The following is a 26,470-nucleotide window of genomic DNA, read 5'->3' as shown; positions in this document are numbered from 1 at the left end:
TCGAAGTATCCGACTCCAGAGTGTGTGTATTTTTAAAGCAACAAGAACAGCACCAAAATCAAAACAAAACCAGAGAGAAAGAAAACAACGCCAAGAAAATCCAAGGATGGTTCAGTGTCCAACAGACTCGGCTCCCAGTGCTCCGAACTTCTTCATGCGGACGCCCAGCAACTGCGGTCAAACGGAATGAGATACACCTACTCTGTTTTTAAAGCTAAATAAAAATAAAAAGTAAGAATGGCCTCTAATTAGTGGACCCGCTTTACTCCTTCCCATCAAAGCCTAGTGTTTCCTGCAGAGCTACATTTCCTAAAAAGGTAATGGTAGGAGGCCCAGCTTCCTCACCAGTGGGCATTAGGATGCCCCACAGACAGCATCCCCTGGGGCTCTGGGGATTCAGTGCCAAATGGTGTCCCATGTAAACACTCGGAGGGACTGGGAGGCGGGGACTCGGGCTAGGTTCCACTCTGTTCTTTGACTAGCTGAGTAAACTTGAGCAAATGCCCGAACTCTGCAGTCTCTGATTTGTCCCCTGTTAAAGAGGGTCTTAGTGCGGCAAGAGAGTGGACAGAGAGGGCAGAGCTACAGCGTATGAGAGAAGCCGATCAGCAGAAAGTCTGAAAACTCCTCCCAGAGATGGTGGTTCTATGAGAATGACCCATAAAGGATCATGACGCTGCTGAGTTCTAACTTTGTAGGGAAGCGCTTTCTTAATAAATTGTTTCTGTCCCTCGCCATGCTATAAGCTGCAAACCTCGTCTGGTGCCCTCCTGACCCAGATTCATGCTGACAACCCTGATGCTGGGCCAGCTCACCCTTGGTGTCAGTTTCAGACCCTCTGCAAAGGGATTAGATTATTACTTCATCAGATTGTTCTTTTACCCGTCGGCCTTTTCTTTTCCTTATCCTCCTCAGCATCTCTCCCCCTTCTTCCCTCTCATTCCATCTCCTTGGTCCACCCTCTCCCATCCTCTTTGCCCTGTGGGCACCTCATCTGTCTGACTTCCAATGGCTGGACGCTCCAAGGGAGTTAGCACAAGTGATGTTGGCACTGGAGGAGAGCCTGGGTTCCCTGAAGTAATGACCTGGACTCGTGGAGGCGTCTCTGGGAAACTGTTTTTTTCCAGGTTGTCTGGCCTCCCTCCCTTTGCTTGGCCAGGAAACTGCAGGAAAGCATTCATCTTTTCAGATCCAACTGGTGGTGCAGACCTCCAGGACACCTTCCTCTGTCGGCTGCCCAAGTTGGCCAGACAGTTTACCCTCTGACTGGGGTCACACATCACCCAGGGGAACGCTTATTTTTCCTGATGGCCACAGCCATGGAGTGGGAGGCTTAAAATAAAATACAGAGACTCAGAGAAGACCAGAGTGCAACAGGTCTCGCACAGTCTTCAAGAGTAATTTATACACGCTTCTCAGGCTGAAGCCACTTGCTCAGGCATTTAGGAGCAGGCCAGGACCACCCTCTGGCTCTGCAGGTCTTTTTGTACCCCGCAGCCGCTGAGGCAGAGAAAGAGAAGCACTGGGCATAGCCCCATGTGACTCAGCCCTTGCTCGGTGCCTGCAGTAACAGGCTCCTAGGAATCTGTTTAAATTCGTTAATGTTTCTCTTTTACATTTATTTATTTATTTTCTTTCTGATTTCATGGACCCATATGTGCCATAGCACCCATATGAAGGTCAGAGGGTTACTTGCAGTCTCTACCCACTGACCTGTATTAATTTCTTCTTCTTCTTCTTCTTCTTCTTCTTCTTCTTCTTCTTCTTCTTCTTCTTCTTCTTCTTCTTCTTCTTCTTCTTCTTCTTCTTCTTCTTCTTCTTCCTCTTCTTCTTCCTCTTCTTCCTCTTCCTCTTCCTCTTCCTCTTCCTCTTCTTCCTCTTCCTCCTCCTTCTCCTCCTCCCGCTTTCCCCTTTTTTTAAGACAAGGTCTCACTATGTAGCCCTGGCTTGCCTGGAACTCACAGAGACTCACCTGCCTTGCCTCCCAAGTGAGACTGAGCTTAAAACTGTGTGCCACCATGCCTAACCTCTGTTTTGTTCTTTTAATTGAGACAAAATTTACACACAATAAAACACACCTCTTTCTTCTGATAAGCAGCATAGCCACACCACATCACTCAACACACAGGCTCTTACACACACACACACACACACACACACACACACACACACACACACACCATTTCTGGTCATTCCTCTCCAGAAACAACCATTCCTGTGATTTCTCTCACCAGAGTTGTCCTAGGATTCTGTACACACCACAGCATACTGTGTTTGTTTTCTGCGCTGCTCTTTTCGCTCCACACACCTGCGAGGTTCATCTGCTCCACACACGCTGTTCTCAGCACTCTGTGGAGTGCCGCGCCAGAGTGTGACCTTCCCTACCCAGAGCCTCTCTGTTCACCAATGTTGCGGCTGTTCCCGAGTATTGACGGTCATGAGTAAAGCCACGATGGTCGTTCACGAACTGCCTGCGTAGACATTTATTTTCACGTCTCTTGGGTAAATAGCTGCTAATGGACTTGCTAGATTGTAAATAGGCAAATTTTCCATTTACAAGGAATTTAGGGTGCTGGAGAGATGGCTCAGTTTCTAGTTTGATCCTCAGAACAGCTGTCACCCTAAGCACAGGAGCTCCTTTGTGCAGGGACAGCAGTTGACAGACCTACGACTGGTCAGGCACCGAGAATGAGATGCTGCAGCGTGCTCTGGCCTAGACGGGTCATCTGTCTCACACCCACTCCTCCCAAGACAAGTAGACAGAAGGAACGTGAGAGGCCATGGATGACTTCAGGGAAAAGCGTTTCTGGACCCAGCAGCTCAGTCGCACAGATAAAATCGCAGCCTTTGGTTCAGGATGCATAAGACCTGCACACGCTTAAGTCAGACCAGATTCCAGCATGGAAACAGAGGTGAGCATGAAGCCCCACCCTGTCCACAGGGCTATTGGCAATTAATAGCTGCTGGGAAACAGAAAGTCGGTTTTCTTTAAGGGTGCAGTCCCTGGACGGGTTAACCACGTTCCACTGAAGGCCACATGTCTAAAAATACATGGGCAGCTGAAACTCTAATTGATGGGTTAAAAAAAAAAACATACAAAGTTGGTTGGACAGGGAAAGAGGGATGAAACTGGAAGGGATAGGAAGGGAGAGATGTGATCAAAACACATTGTACAGAATTCTCAAATAACTAATAAAATTGAGAGATAAAAAGCTGGGTGGGTTAGTACTCTGGTAATACCAGCGCTGGGAGGAGAGATCAAGGACTCCCGAAGCTCATTGGTAGCCTACTGGGAAAGTTCCAGGGAGAGATGCTCTCTCAATAAAGGCGGGGGTTGCATCTGAGGGACAATACCCAGGGTTGTCCCCTGGCTTTCACCTGCATGAACATAGCATGCACCTGCATGCACACGCATCTATGTGAACACCTGTGTGAGCGCACACACATGGGCCAATTTAAAACAGGATTGTTGGTTCACATCTATTTCCTCTGAGTGAGTCAGGAAGTGATGTTCCTCCATGGTTTTGGCTTCAAATTCCTGCCCTGACTTCACTCAATGGTAGACTTTGGCCTTTAAGAGGAGATAAACCCATTCCTTTCCTAAGGGGCCTTTGGTCAGAATGTTTCAGCACAGAGGTAGAAGCAAACTAGCATGGAGGAGAGGGACGAGTCACATTTCAGACAGAGAATAAAGAGCAGGCAGGGTGTTTACTACCCTATAATAGGATCTGTTTCTTAAAAATCGAAGGGAGAGTTTCCCCAAAACACCATCTCCAAGACATTCCTTCTAAGGAAGGGGAAAGCGTAGGAAGCAAGGATTTTGGCCAGATGCAAAGTGCTGGCAGCTCCCTCCCTTCCTGTGAGGAAGAAGGGCGATCTTAATCGCAGTAGGCAGCTCGCAAGGTCACAGCTTCTTTCAGACAAGCAGCGGAAGCAGAGGCCCTTGGAGAAACGCAGGGTGTTATGACAGACGGAATCATTAGCCCAGACATATTTCTGTTCATTGGGCCTTCTCTCCTAAGAGAAATCTGTTGCTCCAGCCCTTGTGGGCTGATTAATATTCCAGAAGGATCCATCAAGAGAGACCAGCAACTTGTGAGGGAGGGAGTCCTTGATGTTTCCAGGAGACCATGGCAGCCATGGCTGTTCTCAGCAGCTGGGTTTGAGGGATCCTGGTGACAGGTGCCACGGTAGGCCACAGGAGCTGGGGGGTGGGGTGACTCGTGTAAAGTCCATGGGTCTAAGCCCAAGGGCTCTGAAAAGGACCACACTCCAGATGAGAGGGGACCCTGCCCTGCTTCATAGTGTTGGGCACACTGACATCTCTTCCCTCAGCCTGGGTCTCTGAGGCCCCATTCCCTCTCCAGTAGCTGTTGGAAGCTGATGGGGAAACCTTTTTTTGGGGGAGGGGGTAACCCTTAAGGGCTTCAAGTCAAAGGTTTAGATCGCAGTAGCTGTTGTCACCTCTGTGTTTCCTGAGCTTTGATGGGGAGGGTCCTCTTGTGCAGGAAGGCCTTCGAAGGCATCCTCAGGCCTGCATGCCTCCTTCATCCTTACTCTGAGTCAGCAGCAGAGTGTCCTTTTGATCAGAAAATCTGGTGGGAGACCAGACATGGTAGAGCCTGCAAGCCCTTAGGACACAAGGGATCTGGTGGGGCCCTGGTGGGAGCCTTGGACTCCTGCACTGACCATACAGCCGGTTTTCAGGAGGCACCATGCCTTGGCAGGGCCTGGGGAGGGGAATGAGGGCAATCTTTTGCCTTCTCTTTCTTTGTTTCTCTCTGTCTCTCCCCCTTCCCTCCCTCCCTCCCTCCCTCCCTCCCTCCCTCCCTCCCTCCCTCCCTCCCTCCCTCTCTCTGTCCCTCCCATATTAGAATCTATGTTCTCAACTGGAACTCCAGGCTGTCCCCTTATTAACTGATTTTGTTGTTTATTTGTTTCTTTCAAGTCTTCAAAAACGTGTCGCCATCTTCCAGCCACGTCTGCAGGGTGCACACTGGCCAACTCTCCCGTTCATGAGCTGAGATAGAAACAGAGAGCCTTGCTCTCCACAGTTCTGGTGTGAGAGTGACCCTGCCACGGTAATAAAACATACATGATGACAGTGCTATGTCTACAAAGCAGGCCATATGGAAAAGCAGCCACACCAGCTTGCCCAAGCCGTGCATTCGGCACCGCTAGCTGCAGCTTCAGACTTGGCTGGGCCTTTCTCTCCTTACAACTCTGACCTTGACTTCTTGCTGCTCAGGCCTCTGGCCAAGCCAGTCTCCAGCTAAGCTTGCCCAATCTATAACCTCTGTGCTTATCCAAACTGGATCAGCCTTTAGGGCCTGTGTGTTTGGATTTTTCATTCATTCAACAAGCATTTACTAAAGTGCCTATTGTGTATGAGACTGTTTTCTGTGTGCTCATTCTACAAACGTTTATTGGGTGAACCAGAGAGACACTGTCTTTACACTCGAAGAGTGTGCAGTTTTGAAGCGACACAGACAACTGGAAAGGTGACTGTGTGTCAGTGAGGGGTTGGGGGCAGTGTGAAAGATGTATATGGGTGGCCAGGGGTGTTAGAAAGGGTCACTACTTCTACAGAAGGTCTTCCTTTTGAAAAAACATTTGGTTAAAAAAAAATCTTCCAAATACATATAGAGTCAGGCAAAACTGTATAATGACCTTGTCCAAGCCCATCCCCCCAGCAGACACCTGCCCATTTCTTCCTGCTTCCCACTAAATCCTGCTGCTGTTTTGAAACAGATCCAAGATTTATTCACGATGCCACAACTTCTTTGTCTGCACTTTTCTTTGACTGGGGGCCAGCATGCTGCTGAGATGGGAGCTACCAGGGAGTCTCAGAGGCACCGAGCGGCCTGGATGTCTGAGAAATCAAAGTTCCAGTTTTGCTTCTCCACATCAGAAGCTGCAGAGCATCAGGCTAGTCCCTCCGCCTCTCCGGGCCTCACAGCCCTTACAGTTCGAGAAAGGCCAGGACCGAACTCCTGGCACTGTCCCTGTGACTGTGTGAGAGTCTGCACAGCGCCCAGCAAGAATCCTGTCACCAAGTGAGCGCTTTCTTCCCTGGTCTCGGTGTGTTCTGGCTGGATCTAAAGGTCCTGCAAAACAACCTCGGGCTAATGGTCACACGTTATCTCTGGCGTGTAATGAGATGTAATGAGAAGGGGCTGGAGAGAAGGTTCAGCCAGGAAAGTACTTGCGAGTATAATGACCTGAGTTCAATCCCCAGAAGTCACATTACTGTGATGCTGCTTGTAATTCCAGCCTGCAGAAGCTCAGACAAGGCAGATGCCTGAGACCCACTGGCCAGCCAGGCTGGCCTAATGGTGAGTCCTGGGCTGATGGGATATCTTGCCTCCAAAAAGCAGGGTGGATGATTCCTGAGGAACAACCTCCAACACTGTCCTCTGACCTTCACATTAGTGTGCATACCCATGCACGGGTTCCTGCATACATGTGTACACAAACACACACAAACATACAGAGGCAATGCTGTGGAAGATAGACCCACTGCCCCACAAACATTCAGCACAGAGCTGTTACTGGGAGCCATCTTTAACATCAGACTCCCTCGCCCTACTCTTTCTATATCATGGACCACCCTCCACCACCTGACCTCACTGAGGCTTGAGATCACATAATTCAAGTCATGAAGCCGGCTTTACCTTGTAGCCCCCGGGGACACGTGGCAAAGAGGACGGTGTGGACCCAAGCCAAGCACCCCAAGCTTGCCTTTAAAAGGCTTGACCTGCTTCTGGGAAAGCTACGCACACCAGGCTCCTCTCTGCTGTGGGTGGCAGCTGAAGCTAAAGCCCCAATAACTCAGACAAATGTGTCCGACGCCAGAGAGGAGTCAAGGGCCTGGCTGCGACGTCTGGGGCCAGCTTGGTTTTGGAGCTCACTGTATGTTTACAAGTTTCCCTTTGACAATTCAGTTTTGAAGATGGGCTTCATTAAAGGGCAATTATAGGTTAAGTGACTTGCTGGCTCACTGCCTAATGTGGAAAACTCGACTGTGACAATCAGATAATTCAAAGATTAAGCAACACAGCGATCGCTACTGAAAGCAGCAGCCCAGAAGCAGGGTAGAAGACTCTCCTCAGTCATGACCTCATCCCAGCAGCACCGTCTGGCCAGAAAGTCTGCATTCACGGGGCCAACAGACTCTGGGGACCTTTACCACCATGGTAACCTCTTCTGGGAAAGGGGACCGTGAAAGGCAAAGGGCTTTCTGCTTGGAATGGTGAGATGTCCCTCTTCCTATTGGACTCACTGCTTCTGGAGGCTTCCCCGGGGTACCAGCAACCAGCCTTTCTTGTCTACGCTGTGACCTTTATCCTCCTCTCTCTGTGAATGTCCTTGCAGATGACTCTCTGTAAAGCTCCCTGACCTACAAGGTACCACTGCCTCACGTTTTCTGGAGCAATGAGTCTTGTAGGAAGCTTGCTGTCATGTGTGAGAAAATTCCCCTCCAAACTGTGGCTGAAGCAGAAAGAGGTTGAGTGTGGGTGCACGGAACTTCCAAGCCAGGAAGATGTTGTAGGGTTCAGGCTTGGCTACATCCAGGAGCATTGACGAGTGCCTTCTCTTCCACTCTCTTTTTCTCCTGCTAGCTTCAATATCAGAGGCTCCAGAAGCATTGAGGTGAGATGATACTAGCCAGACCTCATGAAGTCACGTGGCTTCCTCCTTCCAAGAGCCTAGGATTTAAACATGATTTGACAGTGAGAGCCATGTGATTGGATGGATGCCTAAAAGCAGTCCTGATTGGATGACGCACTGGCTAATTTCCTGTTGTATGTGCTGAAATGTCACATGGGAGAATGACTTATAGAAGGAAGGGTTTATTTTGGCTTACCGTTCCAGTGTAATAGGGTCTGTTGCTAGTTTGTGAGCAAAGGCAGCAGCGATCTGAGAGATCATATATAAACCACACGCGGGAAGGCCAGAGAGCAAGCAGGAAGCCAGGCAGACTAGAAACCCTCCAAATCCGCCCCAACTCCCACCCAGTGATGGACTTCTTCCTCAAGGCTCTATGTCCTAAAGGTTTCATAACATCTCCAAATGGCTTCACTAACCCTAGGGACCAAGTGTTCAAATACCTGAGCCTAGGGGGACAATTCTTATTTAAACCGCCACAGACACCCTTAGGACACATGACCACTTGACACCACAGCCAGATGGGAGCTGAGGCCAAGAGTGATGGAGGAGTAGTGCCTCAAAGGGACACCAGAGACCCAAACACCCATCCTGGGTGAGATAAGGGTGGTGAGGACCCTGAGCAACCATCTGGGGCCGTTGTGATGTCCAGACCCAGGCTGCCACCAAGGGGTTTGTTCTTGATGTCCCTGATCCAAGTTAGCACCAAAGGCCATGTGGATATCCACGGTCTGGGCTGCCTCCTGAGGCCATGTCACAGTCTGAGGGCTGTGCTGTTGCTGGAAGCCATACTGATTTGAATGGAGACCACAGCGACATCCAGGCCAGTGATGTCCGGGTACCATGCTGAACCTGCCCTTACCAGCCATCACACTCAGGGGAGCTATTCCTGCTTCTCACTAGGCAGTGGCACAGAGAGTTGACCCTGCACCTTTCCAGCTGCTGGAATGATAGCCCCGCCCCTCAGCAGCCACCACCTTGGGAGAGGTGGCCTAGGTCCTCACCAGCTGTTGCACAGGGGTATAGGCAGTGTGAGCTGGTCCCACCCCTCTCTGAGGAGGTGTGGAAGAGCTGGCCCTGATGACATCATGAGCACAGGCAAACTGGTCCCACCCCTCACCAGTCACTGCTGGGGAGTGTGAATCAGGGCTGACCAACAGACTCCCCTACCAACTAGGCTCAGACAGGGCCTTGAGTTGGCCCACCCCAACCCTTACATGTCTATGAGCTGCTGGAGCAGGGGAAGGGGCCAGGCCCGCAGAACCATAGCCACAGGATCTCTATGACTCTGGGCAACAACAGGGTATCTGAGAGGATTCTCACCTAGAGTCCAGCATCAATGTTGTAGCAGAAGCCAGAGGCTCTAAACCAGACCAATGACTCGACACAATGAAAGTTGTTTGGCCAAAGGGTATGCCGCAAGACACATGGCAGCACCCAGTGCCACTATGACAGACGAACACGTGAGGGAGAGGTGGACAAGATGGAGGAGTAGAGCGCCACAAGTGCAGCCACAGCTGGGACTGCTGGGAGAGAATGCTCGTTTTTCTGTTGTTTGGTTGGTTGGTTTTCAAGACAGGGTTTTCCTGTGTAGCCTTGGCTGTCATGGAACTTGCTCTATAGACCAAACTGGCCTCAAACTCAGAGATCCGCCTGCCTCTGCCTCCGAAGTGCTGGGATTAAAGGTGTGCGCCACCACTGCCCAGCTTTTTTTTTTTTTTTGAATCTTAATTTTTATTTTTTTATTTTATTTTGAGGGGAAGGTTACAGGATGGAGGGTGGATATGAAAGGCCTGGGAAATGAGTGGGATTGGGAGACACGACATATAATTCCCAAAGAATCAATATAAAGAAAAGACAGCAGAGTGTGAAAGGGAAGTAGACACCAAGAAGCCACAGCCTCATAAGCACGTGTCTGGCTCTGCTGCACCTGCCCGTGTGGGTGCTGGAAAGATCTTGGGTGGGTGTGGGGATCCTCAAGAGTGGTTCTATCCAGTCATCTTCTTGAGAAAACTTGTTAAGACTAGACAATCACACTCTCAGCCCCTCCGCTCCAACTGAAGTGTCTGGTGGACACTTTCCAGGCACTTCTGCTGGCCAAAAGTTCAAGGACTCCTGCTATAGGACAAGGACTGCTATACACACACTCACGCGCCCCTTGATGTCCACACTCAGTGCTCATCACATCTCATAAGCAAAGGAAGGAAGCCTCGGAAGGTGGCCCACGCTGCCCCTGTGAAGAGGGACCTTCATCGCTATGCGTTCCTATGAGTGCGCACAACAGCAACCCACTCCTGCTGTAAGCAAATAGCCTGCTTTCCCTTTGTCCTACTGGTGTGTGGTAGGCTGGCTGTAAAAATGAGCTGTTGTACAGGGGCTGGGGAGACAACTCAGTCACTAAAGTGCTGGCTATACTCACAAAGGGCGAGCTCAGTCCCAGCACCGACATAAAAAATCCAGATGTGCTGATGCACATCTGTAATTCTGGCAATGGGGAAGTGGGCCCACGAGGATCCCTGGGACTCATTGGAGAATCAGCTTAATTGTTGTGAGATTCCCCTCTGTATGCTGTGAATATCATTGGTGAATAAAGGAACTGCTTTGGGCCTGTAGCCGAGCTATAGGGGAACAGAGCTGGGGGGGGGGGCGGTAAATGAAATGCTGGGAGAAAGAGGACAGGGTCTGAGAGAAGCCATTGTAGCCCCTCTGAAGACAGACACGGGAACTTTAGCCAGTAAGTCATAGCCATGTGACCATATACAGATTAATAGAAATGGATTAAATTAATATGTAAGAGTTAGCCAATAAGAAGTTAGAGCTAATGAGCCAAGCAGTGATTTAACTAATACAGTTTCTGTGTGATTATTTTGGGGCTAAGTGGCTGGCAACCAACAAACAGCTCTCTCCTTCTACATTTAATCAGTGTAAAAATGTGTACACATGTGTGCATGCACACAGTCATGTATCCATACCTGTATCAGAGAAAGAGAGAGAGAGAGAGAGAGAGAGAGAGAGAGAGAGAGAGAGAGAGAACCAAAGACAACTTTCAGAACACACTTGGGTTTCCAACACTGTCTATCTTATCTCCTTATCTCCCACGATCCATTCCCACATAAGACCCTCCCTCTTGCCTAGGGACAGGCCAGCTCGATACAAAACAGATGTCAGGTAACAAAACAACTTGCCATCTTCTTCATTATAGATAGAAGCACAAGACACAAATGACCTGTCATCAGCAGGCCACTCTGGGAACTCCCCAGAAGAGAGTCTTGAAAGGTGATACTATGCATGACAGAGTACTCTCAAAAGAGAACTCTCAATGCTCAGCAGAGGCATGGTGGAGGGAGGGTCCTGTGTCTGAGGACTCAGCATGCCCCAGCCTGGGCCTTCCTCCCCCTAACCTTATAAAGTCTGTGACTTCCACTACAGACGACAAAACTGTTGTCACAAACAGACATCCTCAGAGATAGCCTGAGAGGGGTGAATGTGATTCTGTGCTCTGAAACGCCTTCACTGGACCAAGTTCCCCCAGGTCTGGTTCCCAGGTAGCAGCCCTGTTTTGTGGCATTCGGTGGGAAGTTGGAACCTGGAGATGTATTGGTAAGAGGGAGGGAAACAGAGACCCGAGGGTCATCTCTCGTCCATGTGCCATCTGTTGCAGTGGCAGACCAACTGCCCATTCCATGTTCTGTCTTGGTTTGTTTGGGACCTGGGACCCCACGGGACCTAGAGACTCGTTATAATAAGCACTGGGCATTTAGACTGTCTCCACCCCTCTTCTCCCAGGTAGGAGAACTCGGGCCTGACTGAGAACATGCAAAGGGTCGGTGGCTTGGCAAGACAGACCAAGACCAGGTGGGCTCCCACTCGCTCGGAGGAAATCCCCATCACACTTCATCAAATCACGGCTTCCGAATACTTCTGCTACCCAACCCAGAATTAAATTTCTCTGGCCATCTCAGTAACACCTCTTGACAATGGATTTCTTCTAATCAGGAATGGAGTGAGGGTGCTGGAGAGTTGGCCCAGCAGTTAAGAGAGCTTGCTGCTCAGTCATGATCTGAGTTCAGATCCATACTAGAGGGCCCACAATGCCTGTAACAGCATGGGACCCGATGCCACCTTCTGGACTCTCCCTGTGCCTGCACACACATGTGTGAATACACTCACATACACATGCATGCACATACACATGTACGAATTGAATGAATCTTTTAAAGAAATAACCAAATGAGATGTATCGATCACAGTGAAGGCAGAGTCCCCGAATCTCTCAGATTTCCGTTTCCCCTCTCTCACTTCACGTCAATGGGTGGTCCCTTCTAAGTCTTTCCAATAGCAAGGGACAAAGTCAGGACCAGGTATCAGCTGGGTCTGTAGCTCATTGCAGCTCATCAGACACCGCTCTTATTTATTATTGTCTATTTTTGCACTAGCAGAGAAGTTAGTACGGACGGGCATCCTCCAGTGTGTGAGTTCTCAGGATATAATTCACTTTAATCTTTTAAGCATTTGACAGTATTTGCTCGAAAGAAGGAGCAACAAGTACATAATTATTGCACTAATTAAGCTGCCAAAAACACAGGCGTGCAGGAAGAGCACCTTTGAAACGGGAGCCCACGACGCATTAGCATCTGCTGTAAGCTTATTAATCACCTAACAGGCAATTAGCAAGCTGTTACTGTTTGAGGCTGCTATGTAAATAAATTCTTGGGTTAATTTCTTCCTCTGATAATAAAGAAAACATTATGAAAATTAGCTAAGCGACAATGTAAATGATCTTCACTGTTAATTATACGACAGTGTTACATATGCAAGGACCCCAGTGCTGATAAGGGCCCTGGCTCCCTCCCTCCCCAGTGCCCACTCCCAGCCCCCACCTTGGCTGTATTGCTTTGAAAAAAATAAAAATGTTGACACAGGTAAGGAGTAGGGAGGAGCTTTGGGGACTGGAGTCACAGCTGTTTGCTTGCAGCTTGCCCAAAGCAACTGTCAACTCCGCAAACTGGGATGCTCTCTGGCCTCAGCCTTAAGTGACTCCTTCCGGGAGGGGAGCAAGGGAAGAGACAGAGGACTAGATCCAAGGACCCTAATTCAAGGCTACCAGTATCCAGGGGTCATTCTTACAGTGCTGGGTGAGAGCTGGGCTGGTGTCACTGTTGCTGCCCACCACCTGGCAATTCCAGAGCACGAGCACACGTGTTGGCATCTGCTAGACAGGGGCCACCTGGCTCATCCATCTGGCCAGGTGTATGGGATGATGCAGTGTGAGCCCTGACACCAGAGTTCAAGCCTCCACCACTCAGTGACTGCAGGACCTCACAGGACCAGGTTTCCCTTAGCCGCAGCTTCTTCTGCAAAATAGAGGTGATGGGCTGGGCTTGGGAGAACTCCTTGCATTCAGGGCTTGCTGGGAAAGTTCAGATCCTCAGCACTCATGTGAATGTCTGGTGAGCATGGTGGCTGCCTGTAATTCTAGCATTCAGGAGACAGAGACAGACGAATTCTAGCTCAGGCAGCTGGCTGGACTGACTGAGCCCATGAGCTCTCTATGCCATAAAAGACCCTGTTTTGAACATAAGAACAACCAAGGAGGACACCTGGCATCAACCTCATGCCTCCACACACAAACACACACATGCATGCACACAGTGTATACACATGAACACAAATGCACGCATGCACACACCCACTATACACATACACACACTGGTTTACTAGAGGTGATGGTAACCTACCTCCATGATATTGTTTGTGATTGACAATGACACAAGGTTGTCTCCCCAGAGTCCTTTGCAGAGTTACCCACACTTAGAACTCTGAAAAATTTATTGTCATCATCAGTTTTGATTTGACCATTCACACTGACAGCAAGTTCACATCTGGCTCTGAGCAATGATGGGAGCCTAGAGAGGAAGTGTAGGTGTGTGTGTGTGTGTGTGTGAGAGAGAGAGAGAGAGAGAGAGAGAGAGAGATGCTCAGCCCCACTTATCATCTTTATAGCCAACCACAATGGGCAAAAATGGGGACAACAAAATCAATGCCTAGCTTTCTGAGAAGTTGGGGCCTGGACATTTTGGGGGGTCTAAACAAGTCCTGTGAGACATAATGTAATGGCTAAGCAAGGCTCTGGATCACATGGCAGATAGGTCTTTGCTTATGAAGGCTGAGTGCAGCTGGGCCCCAGTGGCACACGCCTTTAATCCCAGCACTCGGAAGGAAGAGATGGGCAGATCTCTGTGAGTTCAAGGCCAGCCTGGTCTACAGAGCAAGTTCCAGGAGAGGCTCCAAATGCTAAAAAAAAAAAAAAAAAAAAAAAAAAAAAAGGAAAGAAAGAAGGAAAAAGAAAGAAAAAAGTCATTCTTAACTTCATGAACGCTGGGTCACACAAGCAGAAATACCACACTCCGCTTTCACATGGGCAAACATTAGAAGGGGGCTAATTCTATGCTGGTGAGGACAGGGTAGGCAGGCAGCTCTGGCATCGCTGTGAGGGGCAGGGTGGCGACTCAGATCAGAACACACAGAAGAGCACAGCCCTTTCTGCCCAGCTCTCTCATGTGCCTTAGCCTAGCTGATCAGCTCCTGAGACTGCAAAATGACTTGTACAGGAGAATATTCACTGCCACCAGGAGACTAGAAACATCTTAATGTCCACTAATAGGACACTTTAGTAAATCACAGGCATCAAAAGGACAAAGCGCCATGCCGCCAATCAAACACACACCAGCACTTTGTGTGCTGAGGCACATTGCTGTGTTAAACAGGGCCTATGGCACAGAAGACCCTCATATCTATGAAAATAATCCTGTGATTATATATATAATGTAATTTACAAATAATATGATATATATAAACAATAACAAATAAATAAAATGCTCATCTTATGTTTGTTTATAGGTACATAAGTTCACCCTGTATAGAATTGCTCTGGAAGACTTTACAAAACAAACAAACAAACAAGACAAATTTGTCCCTAATTGGCCTTGGGAGGTGGAGCCTCACTGGCCCTGGTGTGTACACCACAGGCCATCTACAAGCAGGTACAGGTTTTGTGTGCTCTAGTCCATTTCACAGAGGGACCACTTTGCTTTCTCCCGGCATCCCAGACTTCCCTATGAGCACAACATGCTCTGCTCACATACAGACTATTTCTAGCCCACTGGAGAAACAGCCTGACTGACTGTCCACTGTACTGGTGTTTCTGAAAAAGGCTGCTAATAAGGCTTCGTGGGGGCTGGTGCCCTGGCTATCAGTTGTACTTCCCTGTAGCCAGTCCAACACCAGACTCTCACTCTTAATCAAGGGCCTTGGGCAAAGCTAAGCCCTTTTGTGGTTTTGGATTTGTCCATGGACATAGTGATAGCTATATATAGACATAGTGATAGCTATGTCTATAAATCATATACATGTACATAGGACATGCACCAGGATATAGCTCTGAATCTCCGGTAGACATTAGGGTATACCACACACACACTCCTATTCTTATATGATGCCGCCCCCCCCCACGGCTCTTTTAAGGCCAACCCTCGCTGCTGAGTCTCAGTCTTGCCCATTCTGACCACTGAACAAGCCTTTTATCTCACAACAACACCCTCATAAACCCAAGATGCCACTCACGCCTCCAATACTTGCCGTCTTTTCCCAGGCAAAGGTCTTTACCACTCTAACAGGGTCTCTGGCAGGCTCCCCAGGCCTTCGGCAGCTCAGCCGGTCTCCTCTCTACACTCTTCAAACCTTGATGTGCCTTTTAGTCTGTGACACCTAGAAATAAGGGAAAATGCTGGAAAGCAGCCAAACAACACAGGCCAAAACAAGGCTGTCACTCACTGACTCTGGAGGTGCCTGTTCTTAGCTAAGCCACCCAGAGGCAGGCAGGCCTCTTTGGTTTAGCAGCTGGGTCATACTATGGCCTTTATTGATCTTGCTACACACACACACACACACACACACACACACACACACACACACACATCTTAAACAGACCGTCTGTGTGCCAACCTCCCTCATCCTGTACTTAGGCTGTCAAGTCTTTGAACCTAAACCAGAGCCAACTCCCACTCCACCCAGGTCCCACTTCATCCTTGCTGGATAGCCCTCTAGTGCAGACTGCAGGGTTATGGAAGTCTCCATCCCAGGAGGGTGGTAGAGAACTTGGGTCCTGTACTGCCTTCACCACAAACCAATGAGACCAGATAAGGTTTGTGTCTTTGTAAGGTAAGGGGAGGCGATGTTAAGTCTCTTCCAGCCTGACATTGAAACACCTGCTGTTACCTTCTCTCAGTCTCTCAGCTCTCTCGCTCGCTCTCTCTCTCTCTCACACACACACACACAGAGACACACACACACAGACACACAGCCCTGGTACGATATTTGCACTCACCAGAAGGAGAAGCTGACCCATTGTGCTCAGGGGCAAGGAGACATGGCCAATGAGCTTTAGACTGAAGTTGACCCAGCCTTTAACTCACTTTGTCCTGGTTGGACCATTGGGCTGTGAAAGTACCAAATGTTTATGAAGCAGCTTCCATGGGTGTCTATCCTCTGCTTACCCTTCTGCCTTTGGCGCCAGCTGGCTCAGATTTGGGAGCATACCCAGCATGGTTGACTGAAGTCTAAGCAAGGTATAGGCCTGTTGATTTCAGTCCTGCTGGAACTATGGGCCTCATTCTAGTCTTTGTCTTCGTCTTCATCTTCCTCCTGTTTTAGCTCTCTCTGTGTCTCTCTCACTGTTTCTCTCTCTCTCTCTCTCTCTCTCTCTCTCTCTCTCTCTCTCTCTCGTGTGTGTGCGTGTGTGTGTGTAGGATAAAAGTTGACAAAGACTCAACCACTTTGCACCTTGCACTTTTGAGACAAGGACTCACATAGCCTGGCTGGCTTCCAACTTCTTATGTAGCCAAGGTTGGTATCTGAGTTTGCTTTCTATGGCTAAATTTATCAGTCTCTATTGATAAACACCATGACCAAAAACAGCATGGAAAGGAAAGGATTTATTTAATCTTATGGTTTATAAATAATCATGAAGGAACTCAAGGCAGGAACCTGGGGACAGGAACTAAAGCAGGGACCATGGAGGGCTGCTGCTTTTTGGCTTGTTTTCTATGGCCCTCAGCCTGCTTTCTTACAGAACCCAAACCCACCTTCCCAGGGCTGGTGCCACCCACAGTGAGTTGGGACATCCCTCACCAATGATTTTTTTAAAAATACCCTATAGATTTGCCTACAGGCCAGTATCTGTTGCAGGCATTTTCTCAACTGAGCATCCCTCTTCCCCGCAGACTCCAGCTGTGTCAAGGTGACAAAAAGAACCAGCCAGCATAGCTGGCCTTGAACTCACGCTCTTGCACCCTCATCTGCCGCTCTCTTGCACACCTGTGTATAAGTATGACCCCATAACTTTGTGACAACATTGCTTCTTCACCAGATTGAGAAGGGCAGACCAAGGGGTCAGTTGCTGGTTCCCAGAGAGCAACCCCAGAAAATTCCATATCAGCGTCATTGATCTTGGACCAAGAAAAGAAAATGTTTTACTTGCTCTGCCTTGTCTCGGACCTGGTTTTTATTTCCATCTGTTTCCATAGCCCAGCTCTATTTGAAGAATCATGCTGAGCACCTCAGGAAGTCCTGCTTCCAAAAGTGCATGCAGCAGGGATCAAGGAAAAGAACTAGAAGAAGTGTACATGAAATTGAAACCAGTGACACGTCTGTGCATATGCCTTTTTGCATGTGTGTGCAGGCGCCCATGTGTGCACGAGCATGTGCAAGCCAGCAGCCCACCTCGGCTGTCGTTCCTCGGGTGTTATCCACATTGGTTTTAAAGACCATCTCTCATTGGCCTGGAACTTACCAAGTAGCCAGGGCTGGCCAGCCAGAGAGCCCTTTGGATCCACCTGCCCCCGTTTTCTCCAACACTGGAATAAGAAGTGTGCCCAGATTAAGTTCGTGGGTTTCGGGCTCAAACTCAAGTCCTTGTGTTTTACTCATCCTTTAATGGCTGCACCATCTCCTCAGCCACCCAAATTAAATGTTTGATATTAATTATTTATTAGTGTGTCTGTGTGTGTGTGGCAGGTGAACCATGGTGCATGTGTGGAGGTCAGAAGAGAACCTTGTGGTTCTCTCTATCTACCTTTAGGTGGGTCCCAAGGGCCTTGCTCAGCAAATGCCTTTACTCACTGAACCATCTTGCCAGCTCCTAAATTAAAATTTTTTGCAGAATAGTAGTTGATTCTCCAGTGTATTTACCCAATAAGTTAAAAAGTATAATAGACTAAACCAAAAAACAGAAACAGTGGTCCTTATCCGTGAGGTGGACAGTATCGTCCCACTGGAAGACAGGAAAGACGCACAGCAGCTGCCCAGGGGTCTCTCGGGGCACACACAGGGCTCTGTCCTCTGCTTTCCTCTTGTGTTCTGGCCCCCTGCAGTGTTAAGCTGGGGGGATTATCAGGAGCTGCTGGCAAATCTTCATTCTACTAAGGACTCCAGGCCCAGAATGGGGAGGCAGCTCCCAGGAGAACCTTCCCTTAGCCCTGCCTACCCAACAGGACAAGACCACAGAGTGGAAACAATGGCCAATACACATTGAGTACTTCCTGTGTCCAGCCACTGTCCTGATAGGTCTGACATTGTCCTCACAACCCCTCTCCCCCAAGGATCTATGCCTGCTTCCTCAATGATGAGAACAGAGTCACAGAGAAGTCATGTGACTTGCTGACCGTCACACAGCCAGTAACAAGCAGAGCCTGGCACCCAGCGATCGCCTCAGATCCCCACCTGTACCTCGCCTTCACAGCCTCACAGGCTGCAGACACCACAGGACCCAGACTGTGTCCCCTGTCTCTTCTTCCCACTGCTGTGGGTCAGTCCCAGTCCCCACAAAGCTCCAGGCAGCATTCTCGACCCTTTGGTCATGTGCCACTATTGCTCTGCCCAACACTGCTCCCCTGCAAGACTTTCCAGCCAGAGGGAATCAAAGCCGGGTACACCTCTTTCCTTCTCTGCCTGTCACCTTCACCATGGCCCTGAACGATGTCACTATCACCATGGCCCTGTCTGTCACCATCACCATGGCCCTGCCTGTAGGGCTGAAAAGTGCAGCCCTTGAAGCAGACCCGCTTTCTTACCAAGTAGCCACGGGCTGTCTGCTTGTCGTATTATCCTATTGGCTCCTCTGCAGAGCTAAAACCTGTGAGGTTGCAATGGGATTTGGGGCTGCTGCATGCTAATACAGACCAGAGTCCAGTGAGCCCAGATGCCCTCAGTCCTTACACCGCCCCTGACCCCTCCCCATTCTCACCCCCTCCTCCAGCTCTCACACTCAGGTGCCTCAGTCCTCTTGATCTTTCCTCCTCAGTCAACTCCCTCTGAGTCTTCTAAGCTGGAACACGTGACCACAAGGGCCAGGGAAGGCCCCATGCCTCAAGTCACAAGCACATTGGCCATTGTCTTCTGAGGCCACGGGCCAACCCTGCTGGCTTCACACCTGAACATGTAAGTTCTTAGAACTTTGGTATTTCCAGGCCTTGGTAGCACTCAAGGTGCAGGAGCATCAGTACTGTGTGTTTAATTCCCAGTTCACTTCTTATAAAATGAGCCATTTTTAGGGTCAGCATCCAGAGCCAGTGAGCATATTCAGGACATTGTGCAACTATTTCTATCTCGTTCTCTTCACACCTAATCCTCCCCATTCTCTGTCCCCTCAGCCCTGCTACCAACATTGCTCTATGGCTTGGTGAACTTCCCTAACTCGGACCTTTCGTTCAGAAGGAATGCTATGTATCGCATGGCCTTTGGTGCATGGTGTCTCTCATTCAGCATATGCTTTTGAGGTTCACACACGCTGCAACATGGGCTAGTGCTTCATTCCTTTATACAGCTGACTAATATTCCACTCAGCCCCTCTTAATTAAAAAAAAAAAGAAGATTGGAAACAAATAGTCTCACCCAGGTAAAACCACATCAGTTGGTTATCCAATACCAAACATTCAGCCTTGGAAATATACATATATAGATCAAGCAGTTTTACTTAGGAATATATATGTATATACATATACACATATAATGAGAGTGAACAGCATATATGCATATAACAACTAATGAAAAAGGAGGCTGTGAATTTGAGAGAGAGCAGAGAGGGGCACGTGAGAGGGTTTGGAGGGAGGAGAGGGAAGAGAAAGTGTGTGATATATTATAATCTCAAACATAGAAGAAATAATTAGAAAAGAAGATTGGGCCCATTCTACTTTTGGCCAAGGGCTTCCCTGTGGCCAGGTAGGTAAGTAGAGGCAAATGTGGATGAAGTTCAAAGAGGGAAGGGAGAGATTGATTCTGATGCAGCTAAGAACGAGTCCCTACGCTGAGAAGACTTCACCACAGCTCCACTTCCATCAGAACTATGGGGCAAATCAGAGAGCAGGTAGAAATACTCATCCCATACTTGAGTAGAAGGGGAGATGTCCAGTCTTCGAGAATAGGGGTCTGAGTGCAAGGCTAAGGCGAGGGATTATCAGGGAAGAGGAGACCATCTTAGTTAGGGTTACTATTGCTAGGATGAAACACTATGACCAAAAGTAACCTGGGGAGGAAGAAGGTTTATTCGGTTTACACTTCCACATCACCATTACCACTGAAGGAAGTCAGGACAGGAACTCAAGCAGGGCAGAAACCTGGAGGCAGGAGCTGATGCAGAGGCCTTGGAGAGGTGCTGCTGACTGGCTTGATCATGGTGGCTTGCTCAGCCTGCTTTTTTATAGAACCCAGGACCACCAGCCCGGGGCGGGGTAGCCCCACACATAATAGGTTACCCCCATCAATAATTAAGAAAATGCCTTGCTGGTGGTGGCACACACCTTTGATCCCAGCACTCTGGAAGCAGAGGCAGGTGGATCTCTGTGAGTTCGAGGCCAGCCTGGTTTACAGAGTGAGTTCTAGGACTGACTCCATAGATACTGAGAAATCTTGTCTCAACACACACACACACACACACACACACACACACACACACACACACTCACACCACAAAACAAAACAGAAAAGAAACCAAAAGAAAGAAAATGTCTTATTGGTTTGCCTACAGCCAGATTTTATAGAAGCATTTTCTAAGCTGAGGTTTCCTTCTCTCAGATGACTCCAGCTTGTGTCAAGTAGACATAAACTAGCCAGCACCGAGACCACACAAAAACAAGGGTGAACCCAAGTTCTGGGGCTGGAGTATATGTGGCTTCCAAACTAGGAGGGCTCTTTCCATGACACATTCAGAGACACAAAGCACAGACCCACAGAGGGCCAGGAAGCCCCAGAAACCCTGGGTCTTCATCCTGATTTCCTTATCCACTCCCGTTTCTCTGACAAGATCCTTTCTCTAACTCTCTGCTGAGGGCTGCCTTCAAGTCAGTGTCACCACGGGGCCCCTCCAGAAAGTCTCAGAGCTGTGTTCTCTGCAGAGTCAGAGACTCCAGGCCCACTCACTCCTGTGGGGTCTGCCAGGTCAACAGCCAGATTGCCTCCTGCAACCGTGCCAGGGCAGTTGGAGGCCTACCCGGGACAGGGCTCCGCGGGGTGGTCCACTCAACACAGAGACCCCCCTGTTTCTCTGCACCGCGGAGCCAGCTCCCCACACCTGGGCCTGCCGGCGTCAGACCAGGAGCCTGACCAACTGAAATATTGACCTGCGTCAGCTTGAGAGCTTTGGACGGCTTGTTTTCCCTTAAAGGCTTTGGCACTTCTAAACTCCCTTCCGCTTCACACCAGGCTGCTGAGGGGCTTTCCCTAGCCCCACCTGCTTTATTGGTTGGTAAAGTGAGTCACAAGAGACATTCACACTGGGGCCTGGCTCAAGAATCAAGAAACGGGTGGGCGCGTAGTGAGCTCTGGCACGGAATGTGCAGTTGAGAGTTTGAGGTTTAGGCGGGGGCCGGGGGGAGGAGGGAGTGCACAGAGCAGGCCGTTCATGAGGGGGCAAGAAAGAATTCAGTCACCCTTGTGCTTCCACCGCCCCCATTCCAGGCCTCCAGTCCTATTGGCCTGGCCAAGCCTGGGCCACATTTAGACCAGGAAGCCAGGCCTGAAACCCCAGGAAGTCTCCAAGGGGCAGCCTGGCGTGATTGATTTTTGAAAGTGTGACAGCAAAACAGTTAATAAAAACCCGATAGATCTGTAGAGCAGTGCTTTCCACACCGCCTAAATGAATGCTATTCATCACACGGGGCACAGGCGTCCCAGCCCGATGCGCAAGGGGTGCGCGTGTGCGCGTGCTCGCGAGCCTGCAGAGATCACCTTCCCCGTCTGCCTGAGAGAGGAATCAAAGCCTGCTTTCACATGCACACGTACGCCTGTACATGTTTGCACAGGCGTCTGTGTGCATGTGGAGGCCATAGGACATTGAGTATTGTCCCTTAGGAGCCACCCACCTTCTGTTTTGTGACAAGGTCTCCTTGGTCTGGAGCTCACCAATTAGGCGAGGACGTCTGGCCTGTGAGCCCTAGGGATTCCTCCCACCTCTGCCTCCCAGGACTGGCATTGCAAACATGGGCCACCAAGCCTCTGCGCTTAGCTTTAGACATAGGCTCTGAGGATTATTAGCTCAGTGCTTCCAAGGTGAGCTCTTTATGGACTGAGTCATCCTCCAGCCCACACTCCTCCTTCATAGCAGCAATGCTCCAGGGTGGTCCTCAGCAAGTGCCAGCACTGCTGGGAAGCGGGTTCCATGTGCGAATTCTCCCCTACCCTGCCGCTTGCCTTTCTCAGACTCTGCAGAGGCCCAGCTGGGTGTTCTGTCAATCAATTCAGATGGAGGTCAAGTGTGAGCTCCTGAGCTGCTAAGCCCACACCAAACCTCAGGTTTCTGGAGATCTCTGGCAGAACCAGTGAACAAATTCAGACAACACAGGCAGAAGGCTTCATCCGATATTGACAAGGATTCGTGTTTGAGGAGAAAAGATGTCAAATGCCCAGGGATAGAGAGCTGAATAGCAGCTGATAAGAAAGTAACCTATAAGGTGTCTACGTGGTCTGACTAGGCCTGGGACACAGACTGGCTGAATCTGACCCATAGAATGCAATCTATAGCTCAGTCAATTCTCTCCCTTTTGCTCACTCTGTCCCTCATTCTCTCTTGCCCTCCTAATTCCACACGTGCTGGAGTTGATTCATATTCAGGAAGGACCAAATGGCTTCAGGCAGGTCCCTTGGTCTCTAAGTTAGGGCTTCTACTGCTGTGATGAAACTCCGTGACCAAAACAACTTGGGGAGGATATGCTTCTGTGTTATAGTTCATCCTCGAAGGAAGACAGGACCAGAACTCAAGCAGGGTAGGAACCCAGAAGCAAGAGTTGATGCGGAGGCCATGGAGGATTGTTGCTTTCTGGCTTACTCCTCATGGATTGCTCAGTCTGCTTTATTAGAGAACCCCGGACCACCAGCCCAGGATGGCATCACCGACAATGGACTGGGCCCTCTCCATCAATCACTAATTAAGAAAAGGTCCTAAAGCCTGTTCACAGCCTGACCTAGTGAGGCATTCTCTCACTTGAGGCTTCCTTCCCTGAAGACTCCAGCTTGTGTCAAGTTGACATAAGACTAACCAGGACACTTTGTCTCTGGAGACATTGTGGAGGGCATGTGAGTTTGGCACCCTCAAGCAGATGGGCAGCCACTGGGCCAGGGCAGCTCTTAGCTAAGCCTTGGGGTCTGCTTCCCCAGGGGAATGACCTCTGGGGATGAAGGTCATTCATGAGTGGAGCAAGGGGCGAAAGGAGAGCAGGCACAGGGAAGATCCAAAGAAGCCTGTTCAGCTCTCCACTGGAAACTAACCTGTACAGGAGGGCGGGGACGCGGAGTCCAAGGCATTGGCTTCCCTGGGATCAGCAACCCCCGGAGTTCCTGCTTTCCAGGCCGCTGACCCTCTGGCCATTTCCCTAGGAAAATGAGTCACCTAAGCTCCAAACGCGAAGAAAAGCCTGTGTGCTTGGCTTCCAGAATCTGACTTGAAGAAGATATAGGTACATTCTGGGGGCGGTAGTGGGTTTAAGGAGTCAGCTGAAGCCCCACGGGAAAAAGGAGGCCGTCCGTAGGGGATCTCCAGGCCTCCCTGCCCTGGGATGAGCAGACTCCTGCAGACCTTTGTGACCCCACTGATGTATCCAGGCTAGCAGGGGAATGGGTGATGGTCAAGATGAGATGAACCATCCCCTTCCAGCTCCCCTCTCTCCCCTCTGCCTCCCCCTGGAGACAAGCCTCTCTGGGTTCACCCCCGCCCCCCGCTTGCCAGATGCCTCTTGTTATATGGATGTAGATGTTCTACTTCGGTGAGGCTTTTATTTCTGATGAGCATTTGCAGGCAGGCAAGCATGGTGGTGGTCCGTGTTTATAATCCCAGCACTAGGGTGATTGAGGTGAGGAGATTAGGTTTTTGAAGCCAGACATGGGGTAGGTATTGACAAAGATGGGTTAGGGGAGGGAAGTGTGGGTCCAGCTCAGTTGGGAGAATGCTTGACTAGCATACACGAAGTCCTGGGTTTGATCCCCAGCACCGCATAAACCAGGTATGGAGCCTCCTGTGATCCCAGCACTTAGCAGATGGAGGCAGGAAGATGAGAGGTTCACGTTGTCCTTGGTTACACAGGGAATTTGAGGCTAATCTGTGCTACATGAGACCTTGTCTCAAAAAGAAAGGAAAAAAAAAAAAGGAAAAGACAAAAAGACAGACAGAGAAACAGAGAGAATATATCAAAAAATGGTTTAGTGAATTTATTGCCACAGATAGGGCTAAATTAAAATGCCAGCTTAAGGAAATAAAATAAATCACTATCCAGGTGGCATGTCAGTAAGCTTAGAAGGGTGACACCTAAAAGTGTAGAGTTGGGAAACTGCTAACCAGACGGCGGTATGTCTCCACAGCTGGACTGTGGGTTGGCAGATTGCACCCTGCCCTGCCTAGCACCTTAACCTAGGCTCACTCCAGCAGACACCAATGAAGTGACAGTGAGCCCCCAACTTCCGGGAAAACACAACTCGGGGGCACAAGGGTATGAGTGTAAAGACTTCTGAGATGACTCTGAAACCTGGCTGTGCCGAGTTGCGAGCCCCCTCATCCCCACCCAAGTCACTAGCTAGAGGAACTGGGGCATCCATGCAGCCCTCAGCCTGTCAGAGAGGCCCTCTCCTCCTGCGAGACCCCAGGTTTCAAAGCAGAAAGCAAGATGACCCAGGAAGTGCTTCAGGGACTCCTTATGGGTCTTCAGGTCACCCCTCCATAACCGAGATTCCCTGCAGGGAAGTTCTCCTTTAGGGAAGGGACCAGCAGGTACAGAAAGATCCCCCCTGCCCCCGCCCAGCATTCTGCAGCAGGCTCGGGGCTGCAAAGGTAGCCTACGCCCCAATGCATTAGCTTGTCTTCGCCTGGGAAATTACTTCAGCTCAGCATCATTTTTTATGTGCCTGTTCAATAAAATAATTATTGATGGCCTCATCCATTTAAGTCACAATCAAAATAGCAGCCGGGATGGGGCAGCCCCTGTATTATATCACCCGAGTGAGAACTATTTTCTATCAATTCACAAATACATTCACATTTAAGTGAAAAATTATGCTATCTGGGATCAAATATATCAGAGGCTGGGAGCTGGGAGGGAGGGAGCTAGGGTCTGAGGGCATCTTCATTATTCAGTAGGAGAATGTGTGGGAGAAGGAGCCTCTGAGAGGCCCTCTGCCTGTCGGTGAGCATCATGGGAGAGGGAGCAGGGCCTTCCCCACTGGATTCCAGAAGGAGTCAGAGGGAAGATCTCACTGGTTTTTCCAAGGAAGAAAAATTGAACCACAATGAATTCGACAGGAGATGTGTCTTCTACCCCCCTCCCCACTCCGCCCCACCCCGGGTGTTGGCAGTCATGGGCTAATCATCTAGCAAGTACCATGTGTGTCCAAGATAGTTGGAGAGTAGGGGTGGATCAGGGCAAATGACAGAGAGGAGAAACAGAGAAAGGAGAGACAAGAGAGTGGGTGAGAAGAATTGCTGTGTGTGGTGGGAGCCAGACATCACCCAGGTAGCTTGTCAGGGGGCTGCCCCGACTCCTCTAAGACCGAGGTTGGCATGCCCCCTGTCAAAGTGAAGGTATGAGGCTCAGAAAGGGAGATTCAGACTTCCAAGTGTGCACAGCTTGACGAGGGCAAAAACCAGGCTTGGCATCAGATCTGTCCGCAGGATGTCAGTATGTGTACCGGAGATGCCCTGCTGTGTAGTTATTGGTAGGTGCTGGGGTGAGGGGTAAGCAGAGGGGGACAGAACAAGTATTGCCTGTCTGGTCATTATGGGTTTTGTTTTGTCTGTGTTTTGAGGGATGTGCTTCTTTTGATTTGGTTTACGTGAGAACTGAGCAGAACTGGGAAAAGATGGCGGGCACTGCTGCCGGCCAGATCCAGCGAGGGCTGAGGGACAGACCAGGCACGGACCCCCGCCCACTTGAGGAGGGTCCTGTCTTTGTTCTCACCTCCACCCCTCTCCCCAGGCCTTGATGCTTGCCCACTGCTACCTGGTGTGTGGGTCTCTCTCCCCTGGCTTATGCGTGGAGAGCCTGGCCTCTAATTAGAACTTAAGAGTGTCGGAGTGCAGAGGCCTGCAAAGGATTTTTAAGATCCGGGGAGCCCTATCATCACCACCTCGCCCCCACTTTACCACTCCCTTGTAGAGCCATCATCGGGTCTACTCAGAGCCAGTTGGAGCCTAAGCTGAAGGGTTCCCATGGCGGGGGCATAGTGGGGAAACACTGGGAGTAGGCAACTCCCACATTATGGCAGCCTG

The 26,470-nt window shown here is 49.8% G+C and overlaps 1 pseudogene; it reads left to right on the top strand.

Moving 5' to 3' along the window:
* The window catches only part of LOC148122204 (uncharacterized), a 76,054-nt pseudogene that overhangs the window by 8,172 nt on the left and 41,412 nt on the right, over window positions 1–26,470 (top strand).

This window comes from Myodes glareolus, chromosome 4 (genome assembly GCF_982192425.1).
Source record: "Myodes glareolus chromosome 4, mMyoGla1.1, whole genome shotgun sequence".
Classification (NCBI taxonomy): Eukaryota; Metazoa; Chordata; class Mammalia; order Rodentia; family Cricetidae; genus Myodes; species Myodes glareolus.
Note: the sequence above shows the minus strand (reverse complement) of the source record. Positions and strands in the feature narration are given on the sequence as shown.